The sequence below is a fragment of the Tamandua tetradactyla genome, chromosome 4, assembly GCF_023851605.1.
Source record: "Tamandua tetradactyla isolate mTamTet1 chromosome 4, mTamTet1.pri, whole genome shotgun sequence".
NCBI classification, from domain to species: Eukaryota; Metazoa; Chordata; class Mammalia; order Pilosa; family Myrmecophagidae; genus Tamandua; species Tamandua tetradactyla.
This window is the reverse complement of record NC_135330.1, coordinates 165,630,490-165,642,520: the sequence shown is the minus strand read 5'-3', so window position 1 is coordinate 165,642,520 and position 12,031 is coordinate 165,630,490. Positions and strand designations below refer to the sequence as shown.

The 12,031-nt window shown below is 37.3% G+C and overlaps 1 protein-coding gene and 1 pseudogene across 1 annotated transcript in view; one reads left to right on the top strand and one right to left on the bottom strand.

The window, feature by feature from the left end:
- Positions 1-12,031, bottom strand: part of HS6ST3 (heparan sulfate 6-O-sulfotransferase 3) — an 80,586-nt gene that overhangs the window by 29,044 nt on the left and 39,511 nt on the right. The gene's annotated exons all lie outside the window — the stretch shown is intronic.
- Positions 3,487-5,748, top strand: LOC143680559 (heterogeneous nuclear ribonucleoprotein D-like pseudogene; annotated as a pseudogene).

The following is a 12,031-nucleotide window of genomic DNA, read 5'->3' as shown; positions in this document are numbered from 1 at the left end:
CATCTCTTTTTTTATGAATATCAGAGCCTCACAAACTACCCAAATATAGTGAACTTTTAATTAAGCAAGCTGCATCAATATAAAAACAGAAAAGCCTATAGAGGTTTTTTTTATTTATATAACGTGCTAAAGCTCCCCAAGTATCTTCTCATCCATTATTTCATTTTTATCCTTATTACAAGATTGTGCTAGAGGCTGGTTTTACAGAAAAGGAAACTGAAGCTCAGAGATATGAAAGAACTTTCCCAAGGTCAAAAAACTAAGGTGTGGTAGCACTGGGACTTCTCTTTTTTCTTCTTTAGTGCCCTAAAGAAGAAATAACACATTTAGTTTATTTATTTATTCAAAAATATTTGTTGATTATGTATTTCATGCCAAATAGGTTCTTGAAAAATAATGAACATAATAAGATACAGTCCTGACCACAATGTGCTGATAGTGGAGTCACCATTGATGACCCCATGCAAACTTGTTTTGCTCTAACATAGGATTTAGAAAGAAAGCATGAAATTAACACATTGTACTATAGTTTGAAGGTTTCACTGATTTGTATAATAGCTCCTGTTTTCTCTTTGTAATCCTCTGAAAAAGAGGAGCTATGAGAACTAGCCAGGAATGCCAGGATGCAGATACACCTTTAGGTAATCTTTAAGGCGGTGGAAAATTCATTTAGAAATAATGAACTCTTACTTATATGTAGGCAGTGTTGTGTACTTCAATCTGGAGGTACTTAGTGTCAGGGGGAACTAGTTTTGTGATGTTAATAGCCATTTATGATCACTGTCTAATGTGAAATAATAGCCATTTATTTCACACATGGGGTTGCAAAATGGTGATATTCTAATACTCTCATTTCTTTTTCACTTATTAGATGCAATGCTTCTATAAAGAGAAACTTTTCCTTATCAACTGTTTGGTAGCCTGAAGCATAGTTCATATAGGAAAGGCAGATAAATCTTTGATTCTTTCATTTTATTTCCTGATTTTTAAAATAATGGGTTGCTTTCCTAGACTCTTCCAAAGGGGGTTGTTTGTTTGTTTCAATATGAACTCATGAATCTAAACATATTTATTGAGTTTCAATATTATCCTTTTTGATGCAGTTATTATCCTTAATGATGCTCAAGTTATGCAATTTTTGGCCTCCAGGAGCTTATATAAGATGGCTCCTGAGTCCTTTTTATACAACCCTTGTAGCCTTTTATGCATATCGTTAAATGATCTTGCACATTGTAAGAGTTCCATATTCAACAAGATCAAGAAGGATGGTGTTAGCTTGAAATGTTCTACAATTCCTAAACAATGAAGTGTTTGCTGTTCAGAATCTTACATTGGCCAGCATCACCTGTGCACCACAGTCTCCGTTCTCATTCCCCAACAAGCCTTGAAACTGCCATTGGTGGTAATTATACCTGTGCATTGAAGAGAAAATAGACCAGACACCGTATTTATCTTTCATATGTTCTATCTCGGCACAGACATCAGGGGTTTTCTCTCTCATTTTACCTTCTGTTTTTCTTTTTCAGCTCCCCTACAAAACGTGTCCCTCTGTGCTAGGAAACACAAACAGGGCTAGTGATTCATTTGTGATTTGGTGCCAATGCCACTCCACAAACTGGTCTAGAGGAAATCAAATTATGTTGGAAGTAACACGGGGCCCTAATCAGGCTCTCTCTAAAATCCACTTATTTGTGATAACAGCATGCTAAAGCTCCCTCCAGAAACCCAGCTTACCAAATGGACACTCAATGGGATCTTTCAGCTGCAGTGGATTCTGAAGCACTGCTGTAATTCTGCCTAATTAATAAGGCAATGACAGAAATTTAGAAAAATATATGCATGCTAATTTAAATCCTCCGGAAGAAAATCAATTTGTTCTGTCTAAACTTTGCCTCCGGTTCTCTCTTCATCAATTTAAGTGCTGAGCACAGTGACCTTAAGTTGCAAATACTTTTCTTCAGGCATGATTGAAGCATCAGAGAGGTAATAGCTTTCAAGATTCATTTCTTAGGTATTTTAAAACACTCAAATTGTGCACGCTATTTCCCCAATTTCCTTTGCTATATGTAAATCTGAAAATACTTCTTAAGATGTTCAAAATAAGTGTAGCCAGAGGCTGCTAGAGGTGGTTTTTCCTTTTGTGCGGTCAATATATGGATTAAAAATACGGGGGCACCCCTGAAGAAGTAGATAATTCAGCTGCAATTCTTTTGCTTTGTGAACCCCCCTAAATATGCTCCCTTTGAATTTATTATATCTCTTAGAGATAAAAATTTGAATTTAAATAATCAGAGAAAAATAGTCTCTCCTCTTAAAATTGACACCAGTTGTCATTTCTCCTTCCTCCTTTGAAATAACGTGAGTTGCACTGATGCTATTCTAAATGAAAAACACAATTCAAATCCATAATGTAAACAAAGAAATAGAATCAAAACTATAAAAAGAAAGGGATAAAAAAAAGCTTTTCATCTGTTTTCAGTGTGGGTATAAATAAAACCACAAGGGGGCCCTCAAATCTTTCTGAACACTATAGAGAAGTGCTGAGCGCTCCTTTTCTGGTAATTAATTTCCACAAATCAATATTGCCTATTAATGTTCATTGCAGAGACAAGTTATAGACTTCTGACACTTCACACTCAAGTTAAGGAGAGAATTTCATATAAAGAAATCAAGGGGCCCGCAGTGATTGTAAGTCAAAACCAAAATGAGTTGCACCTGTGATTTCCTGTGTGTGCTCTAGCATAAAAAATCCCAACACTGCAAATTTCATCAAAGGTTAAAACTGAATTTGAAGTACTGTGTATATAATGGAATACATTGACCTCCAAAGGATTTTAAAGGCTGTATGCATCCTTCTGCTACATCGTGCACCCCCAAAACAGCCACAGAGTCTGACAGATGAGTTAAAATGCAGTGACCCTTTCCTGGGGCAGTGGGAAGTTGCTAGAACCATTACGGCTGGAGATATTCAACTCATGCTGAGAGTTTGATGGTGTTGATAGTGTTTACAGTTTGTATCACAAAATACACTTGGAACTCAAGAGGGTATTTTAATGCTCTGTTCAAATGAGAAGAAAGGGCTGGAATTCAGTACCACGCTCCATGCACTAAATGCATATATACTCACTACTCATGAATGGGAGGTTTCAGCAAATAAGGACAGGACTGGACACAAGACTTTCTCCAAAGCTCCAGCAGAAGACAGAATACCTCCTATCACCCCTACTATGCAGAAAATGTAAGGGCAGGGCAGAAATGTCCGCAAAGCATATCAAATTGGTTAAAATCATAACAAAATCACCTTTGTGCAAACTCAGAGAGCTCTTCTGAACTTTGCTATGAATCTAAGCTTCTTTTTAGATGACTGCCTTTTATAAAATCTAATAGTGAGATACTCTCAAAGAAAGATCTGCTACCATAAGGCAGGAATATTTCTGTGACATTTTGGGGCAGCAGTCATTCTTTTGGACTGCTTATTCTCCTAGAATGCGGTAGAGTGTGAAGGGATGAGGGGCTGGACACCCACTCATATAGCTCAATTGTCCAGGGTGATCAATTTCTCGACACCATGCTCTCACATTCATTCATTTCTAGAGATTAGGAATTATCATTGTAGAGCAAATACCTACTTCCTGAAGGCCAATGTTTGGCCTCTGGCTCAGGCACCCAAGAGATGTGTTACGTTTGTGTCATGAAATCCGAAATTGCTTGGCATATGCCCTAAATACACAATGAACTAAACCTTGCTGTAAATGGCATAGATAGTCAGCTAAGACTTTTAGAGTTAGTGGTTCCCCAAGGTTAATTCTCAGTTTCAAAAGCTTAGTTCCTCTTTATTTGCCTCAAACATTTCTGTTTAGAATTTCAAAAGGTGCCTCCTAGGATTCGAGCAACATACATATCCTTTTTATTTTCAGCTGTGGCCCGGACTTCCATTGAAATCCTTCCTCTTTGCAAGTTAACTTGATGCTTTTCTACATCTATCCCACATACATTTTCTCATTTAAGTACCCCTGGAATGTTGTCTTCTTGTGGGACATCTCTTGTTAGAGCATTCCAGCCGCAACCTGGGGACTTAAGCCTAGTTAAGGGCGGATGCGTACAGACAAGGTGTCAGTTCAGAACTGACTCAAAGCCCTGGTTCCCTACAAGGGCATTTAGGACCAAGGCAGACCCTGTGAAAGAAACACGTGAGTAACAGACAGGTACAAATACCCAGCTCCCTATCAGATCACAGTATATTTTGCTTCTGGAGAAAGCCCATCTAGTCAAGTCCAAGGCTATCTCTTCGAAATCCATTTTGATCTGCTCAAGACAGCATGATTATGAAGGGAAGAATTCCCCACCTTTTAAGCAGAAGGCAAAAATTGATGTTTTAAAGAAAACAGAGGACAAAGTTCTCCACCCTGCCCCTCTCATAGAGCAGCAGGCAACAACAGCATTTGACCAGGCTAAACTTAGAGGACTGCTCTCTAAAGAAATTAAATGCTTATCTACCATTGTCAGGTGGGACAGCTGCACCTGACAGGCCTTTGAAGGTTAGTGTTTCTTAGTTTAGAACTGACATGCCCAACAGCTGCTCCTCTTTACCAACCAACACAAAAACCCACCATCAACTCTCCTATTGAGGGGAGATGTTTATTGGAGAAACAGATGAACACGGTGGCAGATTAAACTCACACTAGCTACCTACATTAATGAACCTGATCTTTTTCTATAAAAATGAATGGATAATCATGGATTACTAACATTTGAGAAAAAGATAAACAAACAGAATCACTCCCTGGGATAAACAGGTCTTTTTAAAAACAACAGAGAGTTTTACAATATTATTATGACTATTCTAAAGAGTTTTAAGACGTTATTGCGACTATTAAACAAGAACATGTTAGCAGGAAAAAACAACAATAGGACCTCCTAGAAATTAATTTGTATACAGAGAAATGATTTGCCTGAAAAAAATCAATATATGGGATAAATGGTAGGGATCAGGAAACCTGCTAGATATGGGGTGGCAAGTAGGGAAGAAGGCTTGGAAAATAAGAGAAAAGAAATTACGGACAAAGGCGGGGGGGCAAGATTGACCAGAGCAAGAACCAGCGGGACGTCGGTAAAATGTTTCTTGGAGGCTGGAGCTGGGATACAAGCAAAAAGATGTGAGTATGAGTACGTACTCGAGTTGAAGAGATTGTAGACTGCACAACTGAAAACAGACCCAGTCACTGGAAGATCAAGAGGATTTGGATTTGTACTTTTCAGAGATGCTGCTAGTGTTGATAAGGTTTTGGAACTGAAAGAACACAAACTGGATGGCAAATTGATAGACCCTAAAAGGGCAAAGGTTTTAAAAGGGAAAGATCCCCACCCCCCCAAAAAAAAAATTTTTGTGGATGGATTGAGTCCAGATACTTCTGAAGAGCAAATAAAAAAGAATATATTGTGGGGCATTTGGAGAGATTGAAAACATTGAACTTCCCATGGATACAAAAACAAATGAAAGAAGAGGATTTTGTTTGATCACATTTACAGATGAAGAGCCAGTAAAGAAATTACTAGAAAGCAGATAGCATCAAATTGGTTCTGGGACGTGTGAAACCAAAGTTGCACAACCCAAAGAGGTAGACAGGCAGCACAGCAACAAGAGAAAGGAGGAAGAGAGCAGCTACTGGACCAGGAGGTACTAAGAGTCCTGGACGAGGTCAGGGCCAAAGCTGGATGGAGTGCATTAAGGACTCTTTTTGCCCTTGATGTGGGTTAAAGAAACCACTGTACATTTCCTTTTGTGTGAGTATACTTGCACTTTCTATGAATGATTTCATTATCCCAGTATGCACATTGCTTATTAGCTTTTTAATTTTCAGAGCCATCCTAAAGAAAGTGTTCAGAAGTCCATGTTACATTGAAGGGCAGAATGCAGGTTTGGAGTTAGTGGAAAAGAGTCAAATTTGTCACCTTTTATTATGGACAATCAAATGTACTTTTAAAAATCAATAAAGAATATTCTCAATATCTTATTTAGTATTACAATGATCATATGTTTACATCCTGGGAAACAGATTGGGAGTTAAAGCAGTGGGGTGAGAACTTTTACTTTTTATGAAATATATTTTTGTATTGTTTTTCTTTTACCATATATATATATATATCTTATTTTTACAATAAAAATTATATAAAGGGATATCAAATTTACAGTCGTACAATTTAATAAAAGGGTTTTATAGTTTATATTTCTGAGGGTTTGGAGGTATGCTGGAAGTTTTTAGTATTGTGTTATTTATTCTAATCTTTTCTTTGGAAAAACAAATTATTCTTATGTCTAACGAACTTCTGTACATCTTCACCTCTTCCCTGAGAGCTTTTGCTTCTTGTCTCATTTACCTACATACTGTAACATGTTCCCAAACCAGTTTTTTTTTAAAAAAACAAGTTTTTATTATAAACAATGAACAAACATGCAAATATTCTTGATGTAGTTACAATCAGTGGCTCACAATATCATCACATAGTTGTATATTCATCACCATGATCGTGTTTTTGAACATTTGCATCTCTCCAGCAAAAGAAAAGAAAAAGAAAAAACTAATTCATGCCATACCCCTAATGACTCCCTTTCATTGACCGCTAGCATTTTAATTTACTCAATTTAGTTTAACCTTTGTTCTCCCTATTATTTGTTTATTTCTTATCCATATTTTTGACTCATCTGTCCATACTGTAGATAAAAGGAGCATCAGACACAAGGTTTTCACAATCACACAGTCACACTGCAAAAGTGATATCATTATTCAAGAAACATAGCTACTAGAACAACAGTTCTACAATTTCAGGTACTTCCCTCTAGCCACTCTAATACACAATAAACTAAAAAGGGGATATCTATATAACGCATAAGAGTAACCTCCAGGATAACCTCTCGACTGTTTGAAATCTCTCAGCCACCGACATTTTATTTTGTCTCATTTCTCTCTTCCCCCTTTTCGTTGAGAAGGTTTTCTCAATCCCTTGATGCTGAGTCCCAGTTCATTTTAGGATTTCTGTCCCACATTGCAAAAGAGGTTTGCATCCCTGTGGGTCATGTTCCATACAGAGAGAGGGGCCACATCTGAACAACAAAAGAGGTTCTCTAGGGTTGACTCTTACGCCTAATTTTAAGTAGGCTTAGCCTATCCTTTGCGGAGATAAGTCAAACTAGTTTTTGATGCTATTAATCTTTTTAAAAGTTATTCTTAGCAAAAATTTTTATGTACATAGTTTTCATGGTCAAATTATTCTTTAGGACTTATCACAAAAACATTCAGATTGTCCCTAATTCCTGACTTACCCCTATTAATCCTGCACCTCTGACTGCAATATAATATAATAATATAAACTCAAAATTACTTATATATTTACTTCAATATAAATAACTTGTATATTCTGTTATTTCTTGGTTTTTCCAGTTTTAGATATTATACTCTTTTTTAGAGATGTTGAGGAATGCTCTCTGATTTCAGTGTCCATACATGTTTTGTTGAAACACAGCATACCTGTTTGCTTGTATATATTATCTATACTGCTGTTCATTACAGTGACAGAATTGAGTACTTGGATCAGAAACTGTATGGCTTGCAAAGCTAAAATATTTATTATTTGGCCCTTTACAGAAAAATGTTCCTGACCTCTGCTCTAATTTCTCCCACTTTTCCAATACATTTTTCATTTCTGTCATCACGCTTTTCATTTTCCAGGACTCTTTCTCTGTTTTGTTCTATTTCTATTTAGTAGCCAACTATTCTAATTTTATGTATATAGCATCTTTTCAAGCCTCTATGTATTTTGATATTTTCCTCTCCCATATTAACCTTCTTTCCTTCAATTTGTCTTTTTTCTTTTCTGTTTGTTTTGTTTTTATCTGTTGTATCAAAGGCTTTCCTCAAATGCCTGGTAGTCCTCTACTGTCCATCCTACCTATGGTAGGACAATAAAGAGAGTTTGGAAGCTCTGCAAGTGGGCTGGCCTCGTGTTCTGCTGAGCTTCACCAAGGCGTGAGTTGAGTGCCTGCTTCATTAGGGGAATTCTGTTGGGGTATGAAGATCTTTTCTTGGGTCAATGAAATTCACGGGAGAAAAACTGTCCCTATTGCTCTGTTGGTAACAGAGCTAGGCTAACAGAGTTTCAGCAGCCAAGGATGGGGGTCGGCAGGGGGCACAGAGCTGGGTTTCTCATGTGATGGTTCTGAATTAACATCTTGAACTTGGACTCCATTTATTTCCCAGCAAGGTCAGCTTTGCCCTTTATTATTTAACGCCCTTTTAAAATCTGAAAGTATATTATGGGTTTCTGTAATTTTTTCCTTAATTCTACTAGCTTCCTTTTTTTTAGTACCTTCACCTCTTATTTTCCTTTAAAATGCAAAGAAGTCATGTTTAAAAGGGTCTTCATTTTTCTGGGGAGGGTCTTCAGGCAACCTTTTGTGGTTGCCGATGAGGGTGGTGGTGGCGGTATTGCGTCTTGCGGAAGAATTTTTTGGGAAGCTCTTTTTTTCTTTTCTATTTGCATTTTTATTTTTTGCCCATCTTTTAAAGTAGCCAATTCCAGCTGGACTTATTATTTTCTTTGCATTGCTTCCCCATTTACCTGAGCACCACTGAGTCCCTTTCTTAGGACCAAGGCTAACGGACTGGTTGGCACGCAGCTTCACATTTCCAGCTTATCACTCTGCTGCCTGACTGAACTGAGAGAGTTCTGGAACTCAAGGCAGCCATAGCCAGCTGGAAGCTCGTCTCCTTTTGCAAAGGGATCTTTTTCTCTTTGAAATTGTTGGTTGATTTCTTTCTCTCATTGTCAATTCTTACCTTGAGACTTCACCTCACACATGAGGGGTGATACTCTAATTTCATGTGAGTTTTCTTGGTTTTTTGGATAATCAGTCACCAAAAAAAAAAAACAGGGGTGAATAATGACTATGATGCTTCTTCCACTGTGATTGGGGAACTTCAGTCTCTTTCAGGGCTTACCATTGTCTCCAAACTTTGCCCCTTGACATAAGGATGTTAAGGGGCAATGCAATTGTTATTTGCAATACCATTGTGCTCTCTCAAGGAGAGTTGCCTGCTGATGTCTTGTATCATCCTTCCATTCAGTCCAAATTATATTATACAGGACAGTTTCCCCCAAAGTTCGACGTAGAGTTCACACCTTATTCTTTTCCTGTATTGTAATGTCTTCTTTCCTAATTTTACTTTTATTATTTTTTTATTAGATTCTAAGATGGCTGCAATTATATTCCTGTCTTTCTGGGAGTAAATTGCAAAATTGATCTTGATAGCCATCTAGTACTGAAGCAAGAACTGTAAATAAAATTCCTCTTCCAGACCAGAGATAGGATTAGAAAGTAGGCAGACTTGATCTTACAGGTGCTGTGATCAGAGAAGAGCACCAGAAGGTAGCAGGCCCCTCAATTGCCAGAGTGAGTCTCTAATGATAGGAAGCTTATTCCCTTGGTTTCAACTCCGCAGGAGTCACTGAAAATATGAACCCTTCCAGCAAACTCTAAGACAGGTCTCAAAGATATGTCCCCACTGTCTGACACCAATGCCCAAGGTGTGTGTGTATTTGTGTGTGTGTGTGGTCATTTTAAACAGGAAGATAGTTCTTCATGTCCAAAAGAGGAAAATGCCACAACTGGCTAACAACTTTATAATGAGCAGAGTTTCATATGATGGAGTAGTAACTGGTATCTCAAAACTTGAAGAATAAAAAATAATGGTTAGCAAGCTAGCAATTATTAGGCAAACTGTTCTTCTGAGTAGATCTTTATTGTCCTCATGTGCAAGTAAGGAGAAAAAATTTATAAAGGTTATTTTAAGGGCCAACTTTAGAATTCTCCTTGAAGGAGAACTGACTTTGCTTGGTAACACATCTACATGGGTATATATTTTTACAAAGATGAAGCTCTGCATTTAGGGTAGAGGTGCTAGGGCCAGCTACAGTAAGAATGCAAATACTTTATACAAGACGCTAATTTGAATCTGAGGTAAGAGGAAATAGAAAAGAAAGAGAGTTTTCAAGAAAGATAAAGAGTCAAGCATCAAGGTAGAAGCATGCAGGGAAACACTGGCCAGCAAGCAGTTTCTGGTGGGAGGGGAGTTGATGGATTTGAAGAACAGGGATAAATAATATTAACTTTTGAAATTGATTTTTGTGTGATTCTGACATGTAAGCCCCCTTTGTCACTCCAGATCATCAGTCTGGAGTGATGTCTGGAATGTAGACACATGTCTTCTGTGGATAGTGAATTGGGGCACACACACACAAAAGAGGCTGAGTTCTTAAACTGGGCCAGGGTTTGGATGCCACTGAATTCAGGATAAGAGCCAAAGGTGACCTTGGGAAGAAGGAAGGCCTCACATTCTATAGAGAACTTCAGGAGGAATATCTGCTTCCCATCTTTATCCCCCTGGCCCAACCCAACCCAACCAATAGAATCCAGCCTCACTCCCCAAGCACATGTGAAATCTGGCCAAATTCCCCTGATTACTTATGTCAGTTCTGACCATATTTGTTCAGATTTAATAGAAATTGAGCTTTTCTAGTTTAGTTGTGACTTGGGCTTTGGACCCAGATATTACAGATTCTTTCATACTTCTGTTTGGTTTCAAATATTAATGTTATTTCTATTTTAAACAAGGCTTTTCTTTTGGTGGTAAAGTCTAAATTACAACTGTAGGTACACATGATTATTTTTGTGTGCTCAACTTTCTAATTTGTTTTAAATGAGATCTCCTACTCCATACATTTTTTCACTCATTAGTTCACTCAATAAAAACCTAAATACTAAGGTACAAGCCCTGTATATTCTATTCTATGAAATAATTCCAGTTTTTTGTACTTCCAAAGAAATGCATTTGTTTCCCAATGTAGCAAAAGTTGAACAATATTATACTTTTCTTTGATCTTCTTTTTACAAAGAGCTACATTTTTCTTATTTACATGGCACTGAACGCATTTATTGAACATTTTCCAAAGATTTGTTAATATTCCAGCCAAGTAGGTGAAAAAGAATTACTGTTCTGATTCAAAAATGATTTAAGAACAGGGACCAAATCATATCCTAAGTTAAAAGGCCCTTTAAAAATAGGACTTTTCTTCTTGGTCCTCTCTGCCAGAGCAGTGCAGGGAAAGTCTTTCCTGATGGTGCCTTATCACTTCCTAGCTTACTCACTGAATGGCTATTTCATTTGCAGCCCTGAGGTAAGTAACAAGAATTGCTTTTCATTTCTGCTGTGGTTTATAACAGTAAAAATGTTCATTTTACTTCATTAACACGATAAAACAATTCAAACTGTCTCGGGGCATGCTGTTTCTTCATAGAGCACATTATTCCCTTATCATTTGCCCTAAACAGACTGACTGGATTTGGGAGGTCTCTAGAGAATTTGTTTTCAGATGGCCCTTATTGTAAATACACAGTGTATTGTTTGCAGCTCAAAGGCCTATAATTAAAACTCCAGTAAAACCTGAATTGTAATTTCTTATTTTTGACTAACATAAGTAATGAAAAAATTACCTCAACTCTTCAGCTACAGTTATTGTTTTGTTTTGTTTTCTGTTTCTTGGACAGTTTCCCATAAGGGAAAGGCAAAGCAGAGTCCATCACTCTTTCTCACACACCTAAGGTCTAATAAATTGGAAACAAAGACCCCAACTCAGGACGATTTATACTTTCTATTTTCAACTCAACTAGAAATCCATTTTTAATACCAGCCTAGGGTTTGCTCATTAGACAGAATCCAAGCTCTGATACCACATACTTGAACAAATTATTTAACCTTTCGGATTTTTACCTTCCTGTGTCTAAAAGGTGATAAAAACAGTACCTCCTCAAAGGGATGCCTGTGAGATACAATATGAAAAGATCTTAGCATAGAGTATATCATATACTCAGCACTCATAAGGGTCAGCTATACTCATCATCCATAAAGCTTTATGATAATGAGAATAATAAGTAATAACAATCCCAGCAAACGTCTTTTATGGAGAACTTCCAATG